Source organism: Amyelois transitella, chromosome 10, assembly GCF_032362555.1.
Source record: "Amyelois transitella isolate CPQ chromosome 10, ilAmyTran1.1, whole genome shotgun sequence".
NCBI classification, from domain to species: domain Eukaryota; kingdom Metazoa; phylum Arthropoda; class Insecta; order Lepidoptera; family Pyralidae; genus Amyelois; species Amyelois transitella.
This window is the reverse complement of record NC_083513.1, coordinates 857,492-871,244: the sequence shown is the minus strand read 5'-3', so window position 1 is coordinate 871,244 and position 13,753 is coordinate 857,492. Positions and strand designations below refer to the sequence as shown.

Genomic DNA, 13,753 nt, shown 5'->3' with positions numbered 1-13,753 from the left:
TCAATAATGTCTATTAAAATAAATTACAAATACGATAAAAATTACGTCAATACTTACAATAATAAAAAAGCATTAATTAAAATTATTTGGAATTATTTGGTGGCGCTATATGTCAGAACTTAAAACTAAAAAACTCATTAATATTATAAAAGCAATTATTGATAAGTAGAGTGAGGAGTTGTTTTTTAAATTTAGACATTGGCAGTGACCTTATGTTTTCGGACAAATGGTTATATATTCTTATTGCCATGTTATAACTGTTCATTTTGAATGATTTCGTTGTATGAGGTTGGAAAGCCAGTCGGTTTGGGTATCTTAGTCCAGAAGGATACGATATTTTTTTAAATAATTGTATGTTATTCTTTACAAATATGCAGATGTCCAATATATACATAGAAGTCAATGTCAATATTTTTAATTTTTTAAATAATGGTCTACAGCTATCTAATGGTTTGGCACCACATAAGGCTCTAACACATTTTTTCTGTATTAAGAAAACATCATCGACACTAACAGAATTTCCCCAAATGACTAGTCCATACCGCAGAGCCGAGCAAACATGACCGTGGTAAGCAAGGAGTGCTGTATCTTGACCACAAGTAATTCTTAACCGATATAGAGCGTAAACAAAACGGTTTAATCTTTGGCTTAAGTATTCAACATGCTCTTTCCACGATAAATGTTTGTCAAGCATAATGCCCAAAAACTTTGTCGAAACACACTCCTTAATTAACCTAATTGCCAAAAGCCATTGTACGCTATGGACAGGTCCTGAGGTCTACCATTCTTATTTATATATTGTAAGTAAGTTGTTTTAGATAAGTTTACATATAGGTTATTATCTTCCAGCCATTTTACTGTTTTGCATATAGTGTCATTAATTTCTTTCTCATAACTACAATCTGCTCTCTTGTGAAAAACAATAGTTAGGTCATCAGCAAACAGTATACATGGATAAGATGTGATTGTTGGCAACTCATTTATGTAGAGAATAAACAGGAGAGGCCCGAGTACGCTGCCTTGAGGTACACCTACTTTATTTGTTGCAATTGATGATCGGAAAGCTTTAAACTCTAAATCGCCATTGAAATTACATTGGTCGAGTGAATTGTGGGGCGAGTAGACGGAAATATCGGAAATTGAAAAATACATACATATAATCACGTCTTTTTCCCTTGCGGGGTAGACAGAGCCAATATTTTTGAAAAGACTGATAGGCCACGTTCAGCTTTTTGGCTTTAAGATAGAATTGAGAAATTAGAAAATTCGTTTTTAAACTCTCTTTTTATAGCCGATGGGCTAGCAACCTGTCACTATTAATTCATTGCCAACAGTCTTGAAGACACTTATAGGCCACGTTCATCTGTTTGGCTTTATGATAAAATTAAGATTCAAATAGTGACAGGTTACTAGCCCATCACCTGAAATAAGAAACCCAAATTTATAAGCCTATCCCTTAGCCGCTTCTTACGACATCAAAATGAGATGGAGTCACTATTTAAATCTTAATTCTATCTTTAAGCCAAAAAGCTGAACGTGATCTGTCAGATGTTTTCAAGACTGTTGGCCCTGTCTACCCTGCATTAGATAAATAACTTTTTCTGATTGGCCTGGGTCTTGGATGTTTATCTTTAATAAGTATTTATTATAAAATATAGTATCGTCGAATTAGTATCTCGTAACACAAGTCTCGAACTTACTTCGAGGCTAACTCAATCTGTGTAATTTGTCCCGTATACATATTTATTTACTGACGAGTCTAAGAGACCCAGTGTACTCGGCCAATGTAACAATTTCGTACTGATATAGATCGGCCGTGAACGAATACGGTCTGACAATAGCTTGCATGCGATTGAGACCATTTTGAAGTTTCTCTTGGTTCTAATGCCACGTTTGTTGCACTTACCTACATACATACATATGGTCACGTCTATTTCCCTTGTGGGGTAGATAGAGCCAACAGTCTTGAAAAGACTGACAGGTCATGTATATGATAGAATTGAGATTCAAATAATGACAGGTTGCTAGCCCATACCCTACAAGTTAATCCCAATTAGCCAATCCCTTAGTCGCCTTTTACGACATCCACGGCAAAGTGATGTAAGTAGTGGTCCTATTCTTTTGTCTATCGGTGCCGGGAACCACACGGCTCATTAATACGAACTCCATAAGTAACAATAGCTTACACAAGGAGTTTAGTTCGCACACTTACATCACCTTTTACGCGTTCACCTCTCTGTAATCTTGTGAGAAACAGAATAACACTTACTTGGTTTTGTTTGAGGGCAATATGGCTGTAATGTACAGCAAAAAGTTAGTATTTGTAACGCCTTGATTACACGTGACAGAATACAAAAAGAAACATTCAAGACGGGAATTTACAAAGGTAAGGTGGACTTATCTACATTAGGGATCTCCTCCAGTCCGTCTGGGGAAAATGCTGCAGCGTAGTTTGTTCCGCCGCTTCTTCTACACATGCGCTTTGGATAGTAGTAGATATAATTCGATTTAAGTGATGTGACGTCAATAAGTGATACCTTGTATCCAATTTTGTAAGTAAATCTAATATTCTAGTCAACCATGAAATAATAGAAAAGAAAAAAGGAAAAAATAATAAGTTATTATATAATTATTAGTTTTAAAAAAGTACCGCGTTGTTCCCATTACTTTGGAAAAGGACTACTCCATTGGAATTTTTTAAATTAACCTGTCACTATCTAAATATCAAACTGCATCACAGCAAAAAGCTGAACGTGGCCTATCAGTCCTTTCAAGACTGTTGGCTCTATCTACTCTGCAAGGGATATAGACGTGACTTTATATATATGTATCATAGCTATCCAGCTGAACTTTACCTTTAAGTCTTTAAAAAAATGTTGGCTCTGTCTACCCCGCGGGGATTACCGACAACATAATGCGTATTTAAGAAAAATAATGACAGTGCGCATAGAGGTACCGTTGCATAGAATTGGCAATTAAAATGCTCACTCGCACACAAATTAAACGCTTTGTCGGTGTGTTAAATAGCAGTTCGACATTACATTTACAGTTTACATTCATATGGTCACGTCTATATCCCTTGCGGGGTAGACAAAGCCAATAGTCTTGAAAAGACTGAATGGCCATGTTCAGCTATTTGGCATAATGATGATATGCTTAAAAATTTACAGTTTTAACGCAAGAATTCTTATGTGTCCACGTCTGGTGTGACAAAACAGTTAGTAAGTGAGTAAATGCTTTATTGTTCACTAATTGAGTACATTACAAATATCAAACAGTACAGTACAAAGGCGGGCTTATCCCTAAGTGGGATCTCTTCCAGCCAATCGTGTGACAGCAATAATGTTTTTCTCATTTTACTGAGAAAATGTGACCATCCAATCAATCTAACGAACATCAGGCCCCGAAAATTTGGAAACACGGCAAATTGAAATAAAATTAAAATCATTGTTTTGTTCATTATCTATACTAATATTATAAAGCTGAAGAGTTGTTTGTTTGAACGTGATAATCTCAGAACTACTTACTGGTTCGATTTTAAAAATTATTTTTACGCTGAATAGACCATTTATCGTGGAAGGTTTTAGGCTATATAACATCACGCTGCAACTATTAGGAGCGAAGAAATAATGGAAAATGTAAAAAAGGGGGGAAATTATTCATCCTTGAGGGCTTTAATGATGCCAACTATTCCACGCAGACGAAGTCGCGGGCACAGATAGTTATGATATATTTTGAACATCATCATCATCAACACCTTTCGTTTGTTTTCGCAACTATGGTTGACTTTGAAATTATTAAATGATAAATTCAGTGCCGCTTCCAAAGCGTCAGTGCAGAAGAAGCGGTAACACAATGCACTGCAGCATTTTCTTTAATTAAGTACCTTCATAATACTCCAAACTAACAAACGTGGCGAGAGATTTTAGTAGGTACTTTTCATCCGGGAAAAAACTATAGTTCCCGTGAAGTTTGCGAACAACCTGTATTCTTTTGTAGGTGGCTAGCGCCATCTCACCCGTGTGGTTCCCGGCACCAATACAAAAAAGAATAGGACCACTCCTAAGGGATAGGCTTACAAACTGCTAGCCTATCGCCTAAAAAAAGAATCCCATTCTTTTTTTAGGCGATGGGCTAGCAACCTGTCACTAATTGAATCTCAATTCTATCATTAAGCCAAATAGCTGAACGTGGCCATTCAGTCTTTTCAAGACTGTTGGCTCGGTCTACCCCGCAAGGGATATAGACGTGACCATATGTATGTATGTTATGTGGCGCTTAATTAGCGCGGGCGAAATTGCGGTTAAAAGCTAGTATGAAAACGGTTTTAAAAGTACAAAATTATCTGAAGTGAACGGTATTAGGTATGAATATCTCATGCTTTTATTATAAGGCTTGTTTTAGATGCAAAGGTCGATGACCTTGGGTTTAGTGAGAGGCTGTGGACTGTAAGTTTAATTTTAAGGTTAGGTTTGGTTTTGTATAATATATTTAAGTACATTTTAATCCTGAAATAAATGAAAGGAGAAAGTTATTTTACCTATATTTATAATATTATAGACGTGACTATTATATATGTATGTTTGCAATAGATTAAAAAAAAGGAAGGAACATTACTATATAATACATACCGTAGTAATTTTAAACTAAATTATCCCATAATATACTCGTACGAGTAATAGCAACTCAAGCAGAATAAATAAATATATACGTGACAAATTACACAGATTGAGTGAGCCTCGAAGTAAGTTCGAGACTTTTGTTGCGAGATACTAACCCAAAGATACTATATTTTATAATATAATAAATACTTATAAAGATAAACATCCAAGTTCCAGGTCAATCAGAAAAAGTTCTTTTCTCATCATGCCCTGGCCGGGATTCGAACCCGGGACCTCCGGTGTCACAGACAAGCGTACTACAACTGCGCCACAGAGGCCGTCAAATAGACATACTAATATGGCAACTACATAGTAAAAAGGTTAATGCACACTAATGCACACCTCATAACCCCAACTTCTATTACTGACTTGTGTACGAGTAACTGTCTGCAATGAACGGTGTAACGGACTTGACCACTGTGACCGTAGGATTGTCGATAATAAAATAGAAATACTAAATATTAATTAGCCGTGTGGTTTCCCGCACCAATACAAAAAAGAATAGGACCACTCCATCTCTTTCCTATGGATGTCTTAAAAGGCGACTTAGAGATAGACTCATAAACTTGAAATTCTTCTTTTAGGCGATGTGATAGCATCCTGTCACTATTCTAAATCTCAACATAATATAATCAAGCCAAATAGAATAAAAACTGGATAGGTACGTCCAGATTTTCTCACTCCAGGATTATAGTCCAATGAATGCCACGAGGCTCCACTCCAATGTGGTGAGGAAAGGGATAAAGTGGCGCTATTCAACTCAAGTATCAGGAACCACACGGCATCATCTAAACGATATTTGATTACAACCTGCAATGGCATAAGAGGTGCATAACCACTGAGTGCGCATGCGCATATCTGCATTTTCTCGTTATGCAACCCGCTGGCACACTTTTTGCGATCAGTTCTCGGCCCGGGAAATGTTTTATTACAACTGCCTGTGCGCAGCTTGTAACAAGATTGCAAATAACCTTCTTTTTTGCCTTCGGTTAAGTTTTCTTTGTATCTGAATCCGTTAAAAGTGCCGTGTGGTTCCCGACACCAACAAAGACGTGATATTTCAGAAAGATTAATTCAGAAAATAACTAGAGAAGTTGTGGAGGTCCCGGGTTCGAATCCCGGTGAGGGCATAATGAGAAACGAACTTTCTCTGATTGGCCTGGGTCTTGGATGTTAAGCTATATAGAAAAGTATTTATTATTAAATACATATAGTATCGTTGAGTTAGTATCTCGTAACGCAAGTTTCGAACTTACTTCGAGGCTAACTCAATCAGTGTAGGTAATTTGTCAAAAAAAAAACATAACAAACAAAAAGACTTAAGTACTTTCGCGTTTGCAATATTAGTAAGATACAAACACACATGTTCATGTAACTGAAACGCTTTTCAAACGGCCTTTTGTAGAGAGCTTTCCTTTTGCATTTAGTTTTAAACAATGACAACTAACTGGTTGTCACTCTTGCGCAACGGAGTTGGTGAAATGTTGTTGCTTTTGTTAAGATTTGTTTGTATTCCGGTGTTAGAAATTAAAATTAATAACAACTCAAAACTGAACGGTGCCGTGTGGTTCCCGGCACCAATACAAAAAGAATAGGATCACTGCATCTCTTTCCCATGAATGTCGTAAAATACAACTAAGGGATAGGCTTATAAACGTGCGATGTCTAACAACATGTCACTATTCAAATCTTAATCCCATGATTTAGCCATACAGCTGTACGTAGCCTTTCAGTCTTCTGCAAGACTGTTGGCTCTGTCGACCCCGCAAGGGATATAGTGACTATAGATAAATCGATACAACACAAGTCACAACATGAATGGTGTTCAATGTTCCGTGTAAACATGTTGTAAATAGGTTGCCTGATTCTCACCATTGTGTTCATCACTTTATTTTTCCAAATGATACAAAATGTTAATTGAGAGTTCATAGTGAGAAGTTATACATACATACACATACTGAATGAAAAAAAAACTAATTTAAATATTTGTAAAAACTTGTAAATGTCTTTTAGAATATATAACTATTCAATAACGTTATTCATAGCTGGTAAGTTTTTCCAAAGAAAAAAGATAAACAGAAAAAAGTGGTAGGTATTAATCCAGAACTATAGTTCAATTAACAAGGAATCCTGCTAACCTTGGCAATTCAATGCGATGGAATACACAATCGTCATTTGTTTTGCAATAAACAAGATCATAGTATTCCGCTCACATACATAATGTACTCATACCGAGTAGCAATGATAATGACGTTTACAAGATACGTTTATGTTAAAACAACACAACGCTAAATTTGTTTATAATTTAGTGCAAATGCATCTTCATGTATTTATTTATACAATTAAAATTATCACATACAAATTACATACATACATACATATAATCACGTCTATGTCCCTTGCGGGGTAGACAGAGCCAACAGTCCTGAGCGGACTGATAGGCCACGTTCAGCTATTCGGCTTTAAAATAGAATTGAGATTCGAACAGTGAAAGGTTGCTAGCCCATCGCCTAAAAAAAGAATCTCAAGTTTGTAAGCCTATCCCTTAGTCGCCTTTTACGACATCCACGGGAAAGAGATGGAGTGCTCCCATTCTTTTTTGTATTGGTGCCGGGAACCACACGGCACCTACAAATTACGTAGGTAAAATAAGCTCTGCTCAACGACATAAAATCTTCTTCCTCCTGACTTTAGTCCCGGTTGCATCCTCACCGCTCTGGAAAGGAGCCCCTATGACCATGGATCCTGGATTGGGTGAGTCAGGTTTTTACACAAAGCGACTCCAGTGTGACCTCCGCAACCTTTGCAGGGGAACCTACCCCGAATTGGATCGATCATGGTTACACATCGAGCTGCCTGAATGTGCAGGTTTCCTCACGATGTTTTCATTTCACTCATCGTAAGAGCATCATTAATGTTTTAAAACTAATGTACATAACTTCGAAAATAAAACATACAAGATCATCTTCTTAATATTCTATCACATCTTGTTAAGAAATTTTGGTTCAATGGTGTACGCCAGTTGGTTCTCTTCGTATCAATCAAGTCGTTCAATCAAGAGAAAAACTTATAAACTTAAAATATTTTTTTAGGCGATGGGCTTGCAAAATCTCTCGTATTTAAATATCAATTTCATTATTATGCTAAACAGCTGAGCTTTTACGAGTTCTGTACATACAGAACTCGTAAAAGCTCAGCTGACAGGTCACGTTCAGCTATTCGGCTTAATGATATAAACGTCTATATCTCTTGCGGGGTAGATAGAGCCAGCAGCCTTGAAAGACTGATAGGCCACATTCAGCTTACAGGCATAATGATAGAACTGAGATTCAAATAGTGACAGGATGCTAGCCCATCGCCTAAAAGAAGAATCCCAAGTTTATTTAGAAGCCGATCCCTTAGTCATATTCTTTTATTTATTGGTGTCGGGAACCACACGGCACAGAGTCTTGCCTGGGTAAATATATAACTAGGCAAATTAGGTAACGCGTTCACAGAAGAGTAATTGGTTAAATCACAATGCCTAATTGACTAATTGAATAGGTGATTCAAAATTAACACTTAATGCCCAGCTTTATCGCAAGTCTTTGTTTTCAAAATTTACAAATTCCCACAGCCTTGTTGCTTGGACAATAGCATTTGTGGTAGAAATTATGTAATGCATACATACGTACATACATATAATCACATCTATATCCCTTGCGGGGTAGACAGAGCCAACAGTCTTGAAAAGACTTATAGGCCACGTTCAGCTGTTCGGCTTAATGATAGAATTGAGATTCAAATAGTGACAGTTTGCTAGCCCATCGCCTAAAAAAAGAATCTTAAGTTTGCAAGCCTTTCCCTTAGTCGCCTTTTACGACACCCATGGGAAAGAGATGAAGAGGTCCTATTCTTTTTTGTATTGGTGCCGGGAACCACACGGCACATTATGTAATGTTTAATGGATTAATGCAACACCGGTTTAATTTCTCACCAATTCAATAATGATTCGATGATAGAAAACAGAACAGTTAATTTAATTAATTAATAATATCCAAAATACGAAATGGGACTATAACTTGTTAAATAAAGTTGACAAAATGTGACTATAACAATTTCTAAACAATATTTATAAACTAACATTAATTATTTAATCACTACATAGTATAAAACAAAGTCGCTATTTTAGTCTGTTTGTCTGTATGCTTAAATCTTTAAAATTACGCAACGGATTTTGATGCGGTTTTTGTAACAGGTAGATTGATTCAAGAGGAAGGTTTTTATGTATAATAACATTTATAATTTTGCACCCGTGCGAAGCCGGGGCGGGTCGCTAGTTCTTAATAAGAAAAAAACTATTCTAAATTACAAACTAAAAATATTATTATTGAACAGTAAAATTATTATTCAGATTCGGTAGCATCAACTTGCTTTTTTTTTAAATCGTACTAATACATAGAACATAACATACCATATAATCACGTCTACATCCCCAGCCAAAAGTCATCAAGACTGAAAGGCCACGTTCAGCTATCTGGCTTAATGATAGAATCGAGAATCAAATAGAGACAGGTTGCTAGCGCATATCCAAGCAAGTCTATAAGCCTATCTCTTATTTGCCATTTATGACATCCATGGGGAAAAAATGGAGTTGTCCTTTTCTTTTTAATCTCACTCACTATAATTAAGTAAATAATACATAATATTATTGAATTAATCCTATTTCCCTGGAAGGGTAACAGAAACTACCTATAATATTTTTTCTTACCACAATCCCTTCATACTTCGTATCAATTTCTCCTTTCGAACAAAAGACAAGGGCCTTCTGTACAAAATATGAATATGCTTAGAACCATTTTCAAACTGAGAAGAAGCGTGCGCGTGAGTCACCAATTAGCGCATGCACGCAAAAAGAAAACCGGTGTTTATACGCTGTTGTTTTACAAAACCATGGCTCATTCGGTTTGAGGTCATTAAATTTTACAACACAAGAATTCAGCGTAGATAAATAATATTATATAGGAACATCTATCGGAGATGTAGGCAAGTGGAAGATGCAGTCTCTAAGCCTCCGTGAAAGAGCTGTGATATATACATACATGTAATCACGTCTTTATCCCTTGCGGGGTAGACAGAGCCAACAGTCTTGAAAAAGACTGATAGGCCACTGTTTCAGCTGTTTGGCTCAATGATAAAATTGAGATTCAAATGGTCACTGATGCTAGCCCATCGCCTGAAAGAAGAATCCCAAGTTTATAAGCCTATCCCTTAGTCCCTTTTTTTCATCGATGGGAACGAGATGGAGTGGTCCTATTCTTTTTTTTATTGATGCTGGAACCACACGGAGTATTATAGGTATATATGAGTTCGAAAAATCTTTTGATCGTAGGTACTGTGATTTTGAAGTGTTTTTTATTAATTTAATTTTCAATCAAGAGATCATTTCGTCAACAACATAAACCTTACTAATGATTTGACAATTTCCCACCTGTCATTGTTAACATCAAGTAGTTACGATAGTAATGGATTAACAGTAAAATATTAAACAGATCCTTAAAATTTTAACTAGAGTTAAATTTGTTATCATCACAGATTACTTGAATGCTTAACCTTGTGAATTATGATTTGTCTACCTGAGGGGTTAGTGCGAGTTTTACTCGAACAAACGCGTCGAACAAGTCGCGAATTTGTATGGAACTGCATTAGTGCCATCGCGTTGCCGCCAGGTGGCGCTGATCAAATCACATACAAATTCGCGTTCACATGCTCGACTTATTTGATCGAGTAAAACTCGCACTATACCCCCTCTGGTAACAAAACATAATAAATCGTACCTTCGTGTAAGTGACCCAAAAAATAATAATAATAGATCGTTGTACAGTTTCTACGGCGAAAGTCGGAATGAATCATTCATTGGCCACTTGTTGAATCAGTCGGACAATAGTTTGCGATGCCTTGTCAGTTTTGTAACAGCCGGATCTTCAGTGTTCTCAATTCACAAACAAACAAAAATAAACTATTTTTGTTGTTTCTTTCTGAGAGAGGATTTCCCGAAATTCCCGCGGGAATGGAAGTTAGAAAAGAATAAAAGGAGTTACTTTATAATTAGCTTGAGTCTATTCTCTATGATCTCTATTAGTTAATAAGTTATAGTCACTAACTCAATCTCAATTCCATCATCAAGCCAATCGTATCTAGCAGAACCATTTCAAACTTGTCCAGATCATAATCGATAGACAATAATTGTCTATTCATTCATTCGTATAATCACGTCTATATCCCTTCGGGGTACACAGAGCCAGCAGTCTTGAAAGACTGATAGGCCAAGTTCAGCTGATAGACATAATGATAGAATTGAGATTCAAATAGTGACAAGTTGCTTGCTCATCACCTAAAAGAAGAATCCCAGGTTCAAAAGCCGTGGGAAAGAGATGGAGTTGTCCTTTTCTTTTTTACGTTGATGCCGGGAACCACACGGCACATAATTGTGTTTTTCATTGAAATGGATAGAATCTCGGAATTCATAAAAATGCGATAAGTGTATAGTACCTATACGTATTCTATAATAAGTTATTTGTCCCACCTAACGTTTAACTCTAGGAATTTTTAAAACATAAGTTACTTTTCAAATTAAGTTATTTTTCTCCAGTTTTTTAAATCTTCACTTTATTAATCAGATGATCTGCTGTATATTCTAAGCAGGTGCATGTTCATTTAAATCAATTAAAATGGTTTTCGAGTTCAATGTCACGTAAATGAGTTTCGTAATGATTCGCGAAGATATTGTCATTAATATTAATGACGAGTGACGACCATTCCGTGTCTGAAACGTTTCTTGAATTCATATCAATACTACGTATGAAAGTGTTTTAAATACATACATAAAATCACGCCTCTTTCCTGGAGGGGTCGGCAGAGACTACCTCTTTCCACTAAAATAATTAAAATAATATATAAATATTATTGTTTAATTGTCAATGTTGAAAGGACAATTTTTAGCAGATCCTATTTATAATTGATAAACGTCTATATTTATTGAAACAAAACGTAGATAACATAATATAATTATCCCCTACTTGTTCTTATAGGTAACGTTTAGCACATTCGTCTCTCATCAGTTGATGAGCCGGGATTTGAACCCGGGACCTACTGTGTCACAGACTACCGCTACGCCATAGAGGCCAATTAAACACTAAACAATTGCTTGTAGGTACAACGTGTTTATTTCTGAACAATAAAGATATTATAAACAAACAAACAGTTTTTTTTATATTTTAGGGATGACACCAAGATTCATTCTATCATTAAGCCAAAGCTAAAGGGGTAGACAGAGCCAACAGTCTTGAAAGGACTGAATGGCCACGTTCAGCTATTTGGCTTAATGATAGAATTGAGATTCAAATACTGACAGGTTGCTAGCCCATCGCCTAAAAAAGTATCCCAAGTTTGTAAGCCTATCCCTTAGTCGCCTTTTACGACATCCATGGGAAAGAGATGGAGTGGTCCTATTCTTTTTTGTATTGGTGCCGGGAACCACACGGCAAGACTGTCCTTAGTTTTCTTTATAACATATCCTCAACATTTTGCAAGTCTCTGAGTCATCTTGGAGGCTTTCCGACCGGCGACAACGGAGAATGTTGCGGTGGCAGACCTTTACCGCAAGGTCGTTGGTTCACTCCCGACCTGACTTATAGACAGATTGTTATTTGAGTTTCAACTACTCAATCTACATACCTACTTCTAAACTACATACTAGATTTGATAACAAGTCAAATTAATATGGAATTACGAGATACCTCGCGGGATTCAGATGAAAAGAAGGTTTTAAGAAATGCTACGAATTGATATGATTAAAATTTGTAACTTGTAATAATTTTCCTATATTTACTAAATATAATTTCATAATATTTTAATTTAATAAATAAAACATGTTACGTATGTAAATAGGTTATTGTAAGGCATAGATATTTATTGTCTCTACAATTATCTTCCTTACTAATCAAAATTAAATGATCTTAGTTGGTGTAGGTACGAATTTTAACTAGTTATGATAAAAATAATTCATATAGGTTCCTATGTATAAAATATGTTAGAGCAATACCTATTACAAGTTATAAAAAGTACTCGTACTATGAAGCAATAAAAGTAGATTGGGTGTTTTGTAATCAAGAACTTAACAGCTGCATAACAGCATCTTTAAGAGTAAGCATTACTTAACCTAAATATAGCGAACTTACCGTTTTTGTGAATCAAAAATCACACGTGACGTAGCATCCTGAATCTTTTGTAGGTACGGAAAACAGGCTCCGAAGCAGGCAGTCTCAAAATCAGACGAACCGATGAACTTCACAAGACACAATACCGTTACTCACACGAACTTGGCCACATCACATTCAAACACAGTTAAATCACAGCACACTATCTTCTAAAACGGATTGAAGTCATTATTACATGTTTTATCATTTACGAAATATTTATATTAAACTTTAAAACTTGTATTAAAAAATGTAACTTTCGCGATAACCTGCCACCGTGGAATTCGGTTAACAACTGACAAAGTTAATGTCATTTTCGTGTTTACGTTGTGTTACATTGACATCTGTAATGCTATCTCTCTCTTTCACCGACAAATAAATCTTGAGTAAACGAGATAGATATAATTTCAAGAATTTAGTTGAAAAGCAGAGAGCTAAAGCGCGTTGTGTGATTAGAGCTATAGTTGAACTTAATGTCTTTATATTTAACTAGATGGCGTTAGTTATCGATTCCATCTGGGTCGATTGCTTGTAAAGATTGTAACTAGTTGTATCATTGTGTCGAGAGATGGCGTGGTATGATTTATTCTATTTTTTTATGTGCATTAACTTATCGCCATCACATCACAATTTCAAATCACACTTTTAAAGACTTCGTTTTGCACCATCACCATTCTATTATTATGTTCTGGTTACTTCTTTTACTATTTTCCCCGTGAAGGAGCCCAGGATCCACATTACACAACAATAAAGAAGCGTGTGAGTAATGCTAATGAACGAAGCGATATAATACATACATATGGTCACGTCTATATCCCTTGCGGGGTAGACAGAGCCAACAGTCTTGAAAAGACT

The 13,753-nt window shown here is 36.0% G+C and overlaps 1 protein-coding gene across 1 annotated transcript in view; it reads right to left on the bottom strand.

The window, feature by feature from the left end:
- Positions 1-13,170, bottom strand: part of LOC106134781 (cadherin-87A) — a 71,804-nt gene extending 58,634 nt beyond the window's left edge. Inside the window, exon 1 of the mRNA XM_060946084.1 lies at positions 12,881-13,170. The gene's annotated coding sequence lies outside the window, so the exon portion shown is untranslated. The remainder of the gene's footprint in view (positions 1-12,880) is intronic.
- Positions 13,171-13,753: the final 583 nt, after the last annotated feature.